Raw genomic sequence first — 12,924 nt, forward strand, 5'->3', positions numbered from 1 at the left:
TGGTTAGAGATTCACCCCTTCACTGTTGTATGCTTTTTTTCTGCATCGTGGCTGATTTGTAGATTGTACACACAAAAAAACTCAGTATTTTCATATTTTTGCAAATTTCCCATTCATTTCCTATGTCGGGTCATTTTTGACCCGAAGACCCTGAGTGTGACTATTTTTTTTACGACCACTTAGACTTTTAAAATCCTGTCCCCAATTTTTTGGGATGTTCATATACCAAGTACCAAAAAAGTCACCAAGTTTCGGACCATTCCGATGAAGCTACGATTTGTAACATTTTTTTAAAAAAAAATTTCGGGTCATAAATGACCGAAGAACCCCAGAGGGTTAAGACTCATTATGTCTAAACTCCCATATAAGCTGCGAGATAAATGGCGAGCAAATGTGTGTAGCATGCAAGATAACAAACACAGAGCAACATTCAAAGACTTAATAGACTTTATTGATAGACAGTCCAGAGCAATGCTTGATCCAATATTTGGTGACATCCACATCTCAATGGAGAGCAAAATAACGTCAAGACCTAAACCACAAAAACCTATCACCAAACCTAGTGGGAGGACCAGCTTTGCCACTACAGTTGCTCAAGCATCTGAAATAAAAAAGAACGAGTCACAAAATGAACACAAACGGAATGCAAATAAGTGTTACCTTGAAAGACCTTGCTTATTTTGTGAAAGAAATCACACATTTGAAAATTGTGAAAAGTTTAAGTCCAAACCAAATAGTGAGAAAATAGAATTCCTGAAAACAAGCGGGATGTGCTTTGGTTGTCTAACAAAGGGACACGTTAGCAAAACATGCAAAAATAGAATGAAATGTGAAACATGTTCTCTGTCTCATCCAACTATCCTTCACATTCATACTGGTAAAGTAAAAGATGTAATTAAAGATGACTGCATTGTAACTGGAAACAAACCAAACCAACAAACCGGGAAGTCGTGGCCTAATGGTTAGAGGGTTGGACTCCCAATCGAAGGATTGTGGGTTCTAGTCTCGAGCCGGACGGAATTGTGGGTGTGGGGAGTGCATGTACAGTTCTCTCTCCACCTTCAATACCACGACTTAGGTGCCCTTGAGCAAGGCATCATACCCCCAACTGCTCCCCGGGCGCTGCAGCATAAATGGCTGCCCACTGCTCTGGGTGTGTGCTCACAGTGTGTGTGTTTGTGTTCACTGCTCTGTGTGTGTGCATTTCGGATGGGTTAAATGCAGAGCACAAATTCTGAGTATGGGTCACCATACTTGGCTGAATGTCACTTCACTCTCTTGGGGAAGTCGTGGCCTAATGGTTAGAGGGTTGGACTCCCAATCGAAGGGTTGTGGGTTCTAGTCTCGGGCCGGACGGAATTGTGGGTGGGGGGAGCGCATGTACAGTTCTCTCTCCACCTTCAATACCATGACTTAGGTGCCCTTGAGCAAGGCATCCCCCCAACTGCTCCCCGTGACCCCCAACTGCTCCCCGGGCGCCGCAGCATAAATGGCTGCCCACTGCTCCGGGTGTGTGCTCACAGTGTGTGTGTGTGTGTGTGTGTGTGTGTGTGTTCACTGCTCTGTGTGTGTGCATTTCGGATGGGTAAAATGCAGAGCACAAATTCTGAGTATGGGTCACCATACTTGGCTGAATGTCACTTCACTTCACTTCACTCATTGAGTAGTGCCATGGTATCCGTAGAAGATGATGAACTAATGGAGGTCGGTCAATCAAAACAGTTTCAAAACGACACATACCAACACAAAAATCACTAGAGAAATGGAAATACTTACATGAGGTGAAGATTCCACAATTGGATGCTGACATTGAGTTGTTAATAGGCACAAATGCTGCAAAGCTTATGGAGCCATGGAAGGTGATAAACAGTAGAGGAAATGGGCCATATGTTGTTAACACACCTTTAGGATGGGTCGTCAACGGGCTCATGCAAGAAACAACATGTCAAATGCAAGGAAGTCACTCATGTATTGTAGTTAATCGCATATCTGTAGCAGTTTTGAATGACTTGTTGATTAAACAGTATCATCAGGATTTTCCAGAACTTGCAGCTGAGGAGAAATCAGAGATGTCAGTCGAAGACAAAAGGTTCATGTCTATGATGGAAAATTCAAAGGAACTGAGAAATGGGCATTATTACTTACCGTTACCTTTTAAAGAAAATGACGTAATGATGCCAAACAACTACCAACAGGCACAGCAACGTGTTATGTCTCTGAAAAGAAAATTTGACAAGAATGAACAATATCATAGAGAGTATACTGCATTTCTAGAAGGAATGCTTGAAAAAGGTCACGCAGAAGCGGTGCCAGTTGATGAACTGGAAACACAAAGTGGAAAGGTGTGGTACATTCCACATCATGGAGTGCACCATCCAAAGAAGGGCTCCCTAAGAGTTGTATTCGATTGCTCTGCATCCTTCCAGGGAACATCCTTGAATAGCAAATTAATACAAGGTCCAAATCTCACCAGTAATCTGGTAGGTGTCTTGTTGCGTTTCCGCCAGGAGCCAATCGCCCTTATGGCAGATGTGGAAAGCATGTTTCACCAGGTAAGAGTTATGGAGAAGCATGTGGACTTTTTGCGCTTTCTATGGTGGCCAAATGGTGACACAGGATTACCTTTTGAAAGAACACAGAATGACAGTGCATTTATTTGGGGCAACATCTTCACCAAGTTGTGCAAGTTTTGCCCTCAGACAAGCTGCCGAAGATTTCAAAGATCTCTTTTCGCCAGAAACGGTGGAAACAATTAAGCAAGATTTTTATGTAGATGATTGCTTGAAATCAGTGCCCACTGAAACTGATGCTGTGATGTTGCTAAAAGAGCTTGAAAAGGCTTGCTCAATGGGAGGCTTTCGTTTGCACAAGTGGATAAGGTAACAGCAGAACTGTACTAATGTCCATCCCACAGGCAGCCAGAGCAAAGGAGGTCAAAGACCTTGACTTGGAATCCAATGATCTTCCTACAGAAAGAACTCTTGGCATACAATGGCACATAGAAAGAGACAAACTCACTTTCGCAGTGAGCCTGAAACAGCAGCCATATACTCGAAGAGGAATACTGTCCATCATATCCTCAGTATACGATCCTCTTGGCTTTATCTGTCCATTCGTCCTCACTGCTAAGAACATTCTGCAAGATCTTTGCAAGCTCAATTTCGCCTGGGACAAAGACCTACCAGACCCACTACATAGAGATGTGGCGTGAATGGATGGCAGGTCTAAGTTGCATTGGGGAGCTCAGTGTCAACAGATGTCTCAAGCCAAAGAGCTTTGGTCCAATAACATCTGCACAACTACACCACTTTAGTGACGCGTCTGAAAGTGGTTATGGCTGTGTCACGTACCTTCGTCTCACAAATTCAAAACTTGAAGTGCACACCTCATTTATAATGGGGAAATCACGAGTTGCACCACTGAAACATACTACAATGCCAAGAATGGAACTCACTGCAGCAGTTCTTGCGGTAAGAATGGATAGAATGATCAAAGCAGAGTTACAACTTGCTCTTGAGAACTCCATTTTCTGGACAGATAGTACATCAACATTGAAGTACATTCAGAATGAGAACAAAAGATTTAAAACATTCGTGGCCAATAGAGTGAACACAATCAGAGAATTTACCAAGGTAAAACAATGGAGATACATAAACACTAAACAAAATCCAGCAGATTGTGCATCTCGTGGTCTCAAGGCCAGTGCTCTTCTGAATTCAAAGGCTTGGCTAAATGGTCCAGAATTCCTCAAATGTCATGAATCTGAATGGACAAATTCCGACATTTTTCACACAAACGCATGAAGGTGATGAGGATGCTGATGTGGAAGTGAAGAAGGACGTTCTCATCATGAACTTTATTGTAAAGGAAGAACAAAATCCTACTCATACATTCATACACTATCACTCAAATTGGAACAATCTAACCAGAGCTTATCTGTCCATTCGTCCTCACTGCTAAGAACATTCTGATCTTTGCAACTCAATTCGCTGGACAAACTACCAGACCACTACATAGAGATGTGCGTGATGATGGCAGGTCTAAGTTGCATTGGGGAGCTCTGTCACAATGCTCAAGCAAAGAGCTGTCCAATAACATCTGCCAACTACACCACTTTAGTGACGCGTCTGAAAGGTACTGTGTCACGTACCTCGTCTCACAAACAAAACTTGAATGCACACCTCTTATAAGAATACGAGTTCACACTGAAACATACTCAATGCCAGAATGGAACTCACTCAGCATTCTTGCGGTAAGATGGTAGAATGATCAAAGCAAGTTACAACTGCTCTGAGAACTCCATTTTCTGGACAGATATAAAACATTGAAGTACATTCAGATGAGAACAAAAGATTAAAACATTCGTGGCCAATAGATGACACATCAGAGAATTTACAAGGTAAAACAATGGAGATACAAAACACTAAAAAAATCCAGCAGATTGTGCATCTCTGGTCTCAAGGCCAGTCTCTGATTCAAGCTTGGCTAAATGGCCAGAATTCCCAAATGCATGAATTGAAGACAAATCCGACATTTCACACAAACGCATGAGTGATGAGGATCTGATGGAAGGAGAGGCTCTCATCATGAACTTTTTAAAGAGAACAAATCCTACTCATACTTCATACACTATCATCAAATTGGAACATCTAACCAGAGCAGTAGCTGGTTACTTAGTAAAGGCGTTCTCTGCAACTTCACAAACGAAGAAAAACTACCAACACAGTAAAAACTCAAATCAGAGAAAAATGTCTGATGAAAGAAAATGCAAATCGTCAAAAATGTATGATTACAGCAGATTACTTAGAAGTGTCAAAAGAGCAGAAAAGCATGTACGTTTTACACAAATGGAGGCATTTCCAGAAGAATCGAACTTGCAAAAGAACACTCAGTAGTCGTCAGAGCCACATCGTAGCTTGTCCATTGCAAATGTATACTTCGTACAGGAGGAGATTAACGCAAAATGGCTATGCACAGAGGACCAAAAAACATCCTATGATTCTTCCAAAACACCATCAATGTGTCCAAACTGGTGTTGAAACACATTCATGAACAACTTGTCCCACTGTGGAAGGAATCACATGTTAGCCAAGCTGCGACAGGCACTACTGGATCCAGCAGCAAATTCCCTTGCTAGAAAAATACGGTCTGAGTGTGTGTTCTGCAAACTCTTACATTCAAACCTAGGAGAACAAAAAATGGCAGACTTGCCAAAAGAAAGAATAACACCAGATTTACCACCATTTACCTTTGTTGGAGCAGACTTCTTTGGTCCAATTGTAGTAAAAAGAGGACGCAGTGAAGTGAAAAGATATGGTGTCATCTTTACCTGTTTCACAACTCGAGCAATACATTTGGAAATAGCCAATTCACTTGACACTGATTCATGCATCAATGCAATCCGCAGATTCATATGCAGACGAGGGCAAGTGCGTCAAATAAGATCTGACAATGGAACTAACCTGACATCAGCTGACTCTGAACTAAAGAAGGCCATAAAAGAGTGGAACCAAAACCACAAACTCCAAGTTGCTCTGCAACAAAAGGGCATAGAATGGATTTTCAACCCACCTGCCGCTTCACACTTTGGAGGAGTATGGGAGAGGTTAATAAAACAGGTCAAACAAACACTTCTATCACTAACAAAGGATCAAATTCTAGATGATGAATCTCTTCACACTTTCATCTGTGAGGTAGAAGCCATAATGAATAGTCGCCCACTTACCACAAATCCGGATAGTCCAAATGACCTTGAACCTTTAACGCCCAACCACCTTTTACTTCTTAAAGGGCAACCTACATTACCACCTGGCTTATTTCAGAAATCAGACACGTATAGTAGACGTAGATGGAAGCAAATACAATACTTAGCTGATATATTTTGGAAAAGATGGGTTAGAGAATATCTTCCAAACCTACAAGAGAGACAGAAATGGTTTAACAAGAAAAGAAACTATGCAAATGGTGACATTGTGTTAATTGCAGACCCTACTGCCCCTAGGGGATCTTGGATGTTAGGGAAGGTTATTGACACAAAGAAAGATTCAAAGGGAATTGTTCGTAGTTTGACTTTAAAAACAAAGACAAGTGTTATAGACAGACCAATTACAAAGGTTTGTTTATTGATGGAAAATGACATGTAGATATGAATGACCAATGTATATGTGATGATTACTTTACCTTGTAAGAACTTATATGTACTGATCTTTACAAGCGCACAATGGACCAAGGACTATTCGAGCAAGAAATTTCTTGCAACGTGCACACATGCGCGTATACACATAAATACACACTGAAATTGACCTTTGAATGCACAATGCCTCTTGTGGCATAATGGTTTACATTATATATTGAACAAGAAGGACTCTAAAAAAGAACTATTGATGAACTTTAATTCGAACTGATATTGTTGAATGAACTGAAAAATTTGATATTTTTATTTGAAACAAACATTTATGTATTGTATACTTGTGAATGATTCTGATTATTGATGATTTGACAAATTTATCTTTTCTGTGTATATTATAATGTATGGCTCCATGTTTTCTGTTTAGTTATTATTGTACCTATATAGCCGGTAGCAATAAGAGGGCCGGTGTGTAGGAGCCATAGGAGCCAGCCATATGATATTTATGTTTAAGTTAATTTAGTGACCCCTGCTGGTGAATTATGATATTGTGGTCTTGAAAGGCCTTGGAACAGAATGAGTTAAATTGCACACCTGTGCCAATTAGTGGCGGACAAAGGAGTTTGAACTTGATGTTGGAAATGAATGGACGCCAGCAGGCATATGGTTTTCAATTTATTTACTTATGGATTTTTATCAGTTAAATCACATTTTATTTTTACTGGAATAAACCAAGAATCTATTGAAACCCCTGAGGCGTCTGAAGTGACTTACTGGAAGGCACTACAGCCAATAACTCCAAAACGAATAGCCCTAAAAAAATCTAAACAGTTTGACCGACAAAAAGGCAAAGCTGATCATGTTTCACAGCCTTCTTTTTCTATATTTTCCCTCGATATAATAAGCACGGCCCGTGCAAGCCGTCGCAATGTGCAGAAAGCCGGGAGAGAAACCAGTGTCAATCAATAAAGGGAGATAGTGGACATTTTTCACAACCTTTCATTTTACCCCAGGTGGCTGAGTAGGGAATTGCATGTCAAAAATTATCATTATTTTTGTAATAACTTTCTTCAGCAGAAAGATAGAGACATAAAGACAGTTTCCAACAATAGAGGGGGACAGTGGGTATTTTTCACAATATTCTCTTTTTACCCCAAGTGGCTGATTAGGGAATTGCATGTACAAAATTAACATTCTTTTTGCAATAACTTTCGACAGCAGGGAGACAGAGACATGAAACCATTACCAATCAATATAGGGAGAGAGTGGACCTTTTTCACAAACTTTTTTTTTACACCTAATGGCAGATAAGGGAATCGCATGTCCAAAATTAACCTTCTTTTTGTAATAACTTTCTACAGCAGGAAGATAGAGACATGAAACCAGTATCAATAAATAGAGGGAGAGAATGGACATTTTTCACATCCTTTCATTTTACCCAAAGTGGCTGATTAGGGAACTGCATGTCCAAAATTAACCTTCTTTTTGTAATAACTTTCTACAGCAGAGAGATAGAGACATAAAACCAGTATCAATCAATAGAGGGAGAAAGTGGACAATTTCACAACCTTCCATTTTACACCTACTGGTAGAAAAGCGAATTGCATGTCCAAAATTATCCTTATTTTTGTAATAACTTTCTTCAGCAGGAAGATGGAGAAATGAAACTAGTGTCAGTCAATAGAGGGGGACAGTGGACATTTTTCACAACCTCTTATTTTACCCCAAGTGGCTGATTATGGATTGGATGTCCAAAATTAACCTTCTTTTTGTAATAACATTCTTCAGCAGGGAGATAGAGACATTAAACCAGTACCAATCAATAGAGGGGTAAAGTGGACATTTTTCACAACCTTTATTTTTTTACCCCTACTGGCAGAAAATGTAATTGCATGTCCAAAATAAAATAAAAAATTCTAATAACTTTCTTGAGGAGAAAGATAGAGACATGAAACCAGTATCAATCAGAACAGGGAGAGAGTGGGAATTTTTCACAATATTCTCTTTTTACCCCAAGTGACTGATTAGGGAATTGCATGTCCAAAATTAACCTTTTTGTAATAACTTTCTACAGTAGGGACACAGAGACATGAAACCAGTGTCAATCAGTAGAGGGAGAGAATAGACATAACCATACTGGTAGAAAAGGGAATTGCATTTCCAAAATTAACATTCTTTTTGTAATAACTTTCTAAATTAGTGAGACAGAGACATGAAACCAGTGGCAATCAATAGAGGGGGACAGTGGACATTTGTAAAAAATAAATTTAAATTAAATTTATGCATTTAACAGATGCTTTTATCCAAAGTGACTTACAGTGCATTCACGCTATCAATTTTTAACAACCTTTCTTTTTACCCCTACTGGTAGAAAAGGGAACTGCATGTCCAAAATTAACTTCCTTTTTGTAATAACTTTCTATAGCAGGGAGACAGAGACATAAAACCAGTGTCAATCAATAGAGGGAGAGAGTGGACTTTTTTCACAACCTTTCATTTTACCCCAAATGTCTGATTAGGGAACTGCATGTACAAAATTAACATTCTTTTTGTAATAACTTTCTACAGCAGTGAGACAGAGACATGAAACCAGTGTCAATCAATAGAGGGGGACAGTGGACATTTTTCACAACCTTTCTTTTTACCCTTACTGGTAGAAAAGGGAATTGCATGTCCAAAATTAACCTTCCTTTTGTAATAACTTTCTACAGCAGAGAAACAGATACATGGAACCAGTGTCAATCAATAGAGGGAGAGAGTGGTCATTTTTCACAACCTTTAATTTTACCCCAAGTGGCTGATTAGGGAACTGCATGTCCAAAATTAACATTCTTTTTGTAATAACTTTCTACAGCAGGGAAACAGAGACATGAAACAAGTGTCAATCAGTAGAGGGAGAGAGAGGACATTTTTCACAACCCTTACTTTTAACCATACTGGTAGAAAAGGGAATTGCATTTCCAAAATTAACCTTCTTTTTGTAATAACTTTCTAAATTAGTGAGACAGAGACATGAAACCAGTGTCAATCAATAGAAGGGGGACAGTGGACATTTTTCACAACCTTGCTTTTTACCCCTACTGGTAGAAAATGGAATTACATTTCCAAAATTAACTTCCTTTTTGTAATAACTTTCTATAGCAGGGAGACAGAGACATACAACCAGTGTCAATCAATAGAGGGAGAGAGTGGACATTTTTCACACCCTTTAATGTTACCCCTACTGGTAGAAAAGGGAATTGCATGTCCAAATTTAACATTCTTTTTGTAATAACTTTCTACAGCAGTGAGACAGAGACATGAAACCAGTGTCAATCAATAGAGGGGGACAGTGGACATTTTTCACAACCTTTCATTTTACCCCAAGTGGCTGATTAGGGAACTGCACGTCCAAAATTAACCATCTTTTTGTAATAACTTTCTACAGCAGGGAAACAGAGACATGAAACAAGTGTCAATCAGTAGAGGGAGAGAGAGGACATTTTTCACAACCTTTCTTTTTACCCCTACTGCTAGAAAAGGGAATTGCATGTCCAAAATTAACCTTCTTTTTGTAATAACTTTCTACAGCAGGAAGATAGACACATGAAACCAGTGTCAATCAATAGAGGAGGACAGTGGACATTTTTCACAACCTTTCTTTTTACCCCTACTTGTAGAAAAGGGAATTGCATGTCCAAAATTAACCTTCGTTTTGTAATAACTTTCTACAGCAAAGAGACAGATACATGAAACCAGTGTCAATCAATAGACGGTGGACATTTTTCACAACCTTTCTTTTTACCCCTACTGGTAGAAAAGGGAATTGCATGTCCAAATTTAACTTTCTTTTTGTAATAACTTTCTACAGCAGTGAGACAGAGACATGAAACCAGTGTCAATCAATAGAGGGGGACAGTGGACATGTTTCACAACCTTTATTTTTACCCCAAGTGGCTGATTAGGGAACTGCATGTCCAAAATTAACCATCTTTTTGTAATAACTTTCTACAGCAGGGAGACAGAGACATGAAACAAGTGTCAATCAGTAGAGGGAGAGAGAGGACATTTTTCACAACCTTTCTTTTTACCCCTACTGCTAGAAAAGGGAATTGCATGTCCAAAATTAACCTCCTTTTGTAATAACTTTCTACAGCAAAGAGACAGATACATGAAACCAGTGTCAATCAATAGACGGTGGACATTTTTCACAACCTTTCTTTTTACCCCTACTGGTAGAAAAGGGAATTGCATGTCCAAAATTAACCTCCTTTTTGTAATAACTTTCTACAGCAGGGAGACAGAGACATGAAACCAGTGTCAATCAATAGAGGAGGACAGTGGACATTTTTCACAACTTTTCTTTTTACCCGGTAATGACATCGGTTGATCAAAACATACTTTAACATTACGAAAGAAATTTGTATTTGGTATAATTATTCAACATTATTTGTATTTATTTATTATCTGGAAAATCGCATTTGTTTGTATGTGTGTGTGTGTGGTTGTGTGTGTGTGTATATATATATATATATATATATATATATATATATATATATATATATATATATATATATATACACACACACATTTCTCTTTTTTCTATTTTATTAAAAAGGTTTTTAGAAGTAAATCAATATCAATAACTATTAACATTTTTACAATATTTAACACATATAACACATATAAAAGCTAAAAGCTATTGAATAAAAACCAAAAAAGAGCTTAATTGCAGAAAAACAGGTGTTTGGCAGTCAAATTAAAGTTACACACAGATTTTAAGATTTTGAAATCATGTGCCTCAAACTTATGGGACATATCTAATCAAAATGCAGCTATGTAAGAGAGAGGGACACATTAATATTTCCTGTTCATAAATGTAGGGGTGTAGTTAAAATCAATCTCGGCCAATACAGCAAAACATTTGCAAATTTACAAATAAAATATAAAAGATAAACACACACACACACACATATACACACACACACACACACACACACACACACACACACATATATATATATATATACATATATACATATATATTCGAACATCATTATTTAAAAAAAAAATCCAAAATTTGTTTTTAAAATAAAAAATGTATTAACATTTCAAAATTATTTTATAACATGAAATTTAGAGGTTACAGTTCGGGGCAGCCACCAGCCATTGGAAAGTACCCCAAAAATATAATTATGATACAGTTTTAAGCTTACTGATATTTTACATTTTATGGGGGGTTTAAATAAATAACACAAGGATATTGGTAAATATCTAATGTTTGAATACTTAAATGCATTTTTCAATTGTTTTTTGGTTGTGGGACATTACTTGGCACCAATTCTGTGCTGCTCATATTCATATCAGACATTTTAGTTGACAGATGAAGGCTGTGATACTGTAGTTGTTCACTAGATGGATAGGATAAGAAATGTGAGCAAGGTCCTACTAAATTCAAGAAGATACAATGACCAACAAATACATAAATTATGTTAGTATATACTGTAAGTATAGTATTATTACTGCACTACTAGATCTTTAAAATAATTTAAATAATGTTTTTACATAGTTAATGTTTTTACATAATTAGTTTTGGTAGTATTTTAAAAATAGGTCTAATTTGTTAACACTATTAATGCATTACTATACATTAACTGAATATGAACAATATATATTTTTAGAGCATTTATCAATCTTTTAATGTTTTAATATTACTTGATTTATTTTTGTTCATGTTGATTCATAGTACATTAACTGATGTTAACAGATGTATTTTTAGTATGTAATTATAGAATTAATACTATAAAACATATTGTTCAAGTTAACATGCACAGTTAAGTACTGTTAACATATTAAAGGAACATTCCACTTTTTTTTGGAAATAGGCTGATTCTCAAACTCCCAGTTTATACCATTTTTGAATCCATTCAGCCGATCTCAGGTTCAATTTTCCTATTTAAAACTTTCATCTTTTGTAGTTATATTGTGTACTAAGACCGGTGGAAAATGTAAAGTTGTGATTTTCTAGGCCGATATGATTAAAAACTATACTCATTCTGGTGTAATAATCAAGGAACGGTGCAGCCATAACATGAGCGCAGCAGTCGCAATGATATCACTGCAGTAAAACTCAACTTATTAACTCTGGGGGAGTTGGAGAATGAGCGCATTTCCAAAACAGGGGAGTGTTCCTTTAAACCTTATTGTAAACCATTATCAAAGGTTTATATTTTGTTGTCTGTGTGCATGGTGTTTAACCATTTCATTGCTGTAACCCTTAAAACCAGACTGCCAAACGGTTAATATCAATGCATGCACACCTCTTTCCCAATGACACTAGAGGATGGTGGTTGCACTAGTGACTTGGGCTTGTCATTGAAGGATTTTGTACTTTAATTTAGTAATGGCATTTTCCACCAGGGAGATGTAAAAGCAGCGTCAGTTAATAGAGGGGGACAGTGATCAACTTACACAACCTCACATTTAATCCTTACTGTTGCACAAGGTAGTTGCATTTACAAATTGTACTTTATTTACATCCTGACAATTACGAAATTTATGTAATGCAGAATAATCCTGTTAATACTGTAAACTAATTTGAAAAGACAACAGCCAACAGTACAATAGCCTTTTTGACTGAACTGGTATTTATACACTGATCAAAACTTTATACTGATTTTAAAATTTACTGATTTTAACATTTATAAGGAACTGATCAAAACAAAAAACAACAACAAAAAAACATTCAAGAGTAAACAATATATTTTAACACCTACACTTGTAAAGTACTTTTTACTTATAGAAAACACACAATCACT

Source organism: Carassius auratus, unplaced genomic scaffold, assembly GCF_003368295.1.
Source record: "Carassius auratus strain Wakin unplaced genomic scaffold, ASM336829v1 scaf_tig00023476, whole genome shotgun sequence".
In the NCBI taxonomy this organism is placed as follows: domain Eukaryota; kingdom Metazoa; phylum Chordata; class Actinopteri; order Cypriniformes; family Cyprinidae; genus Carassius; species Carassius auratus.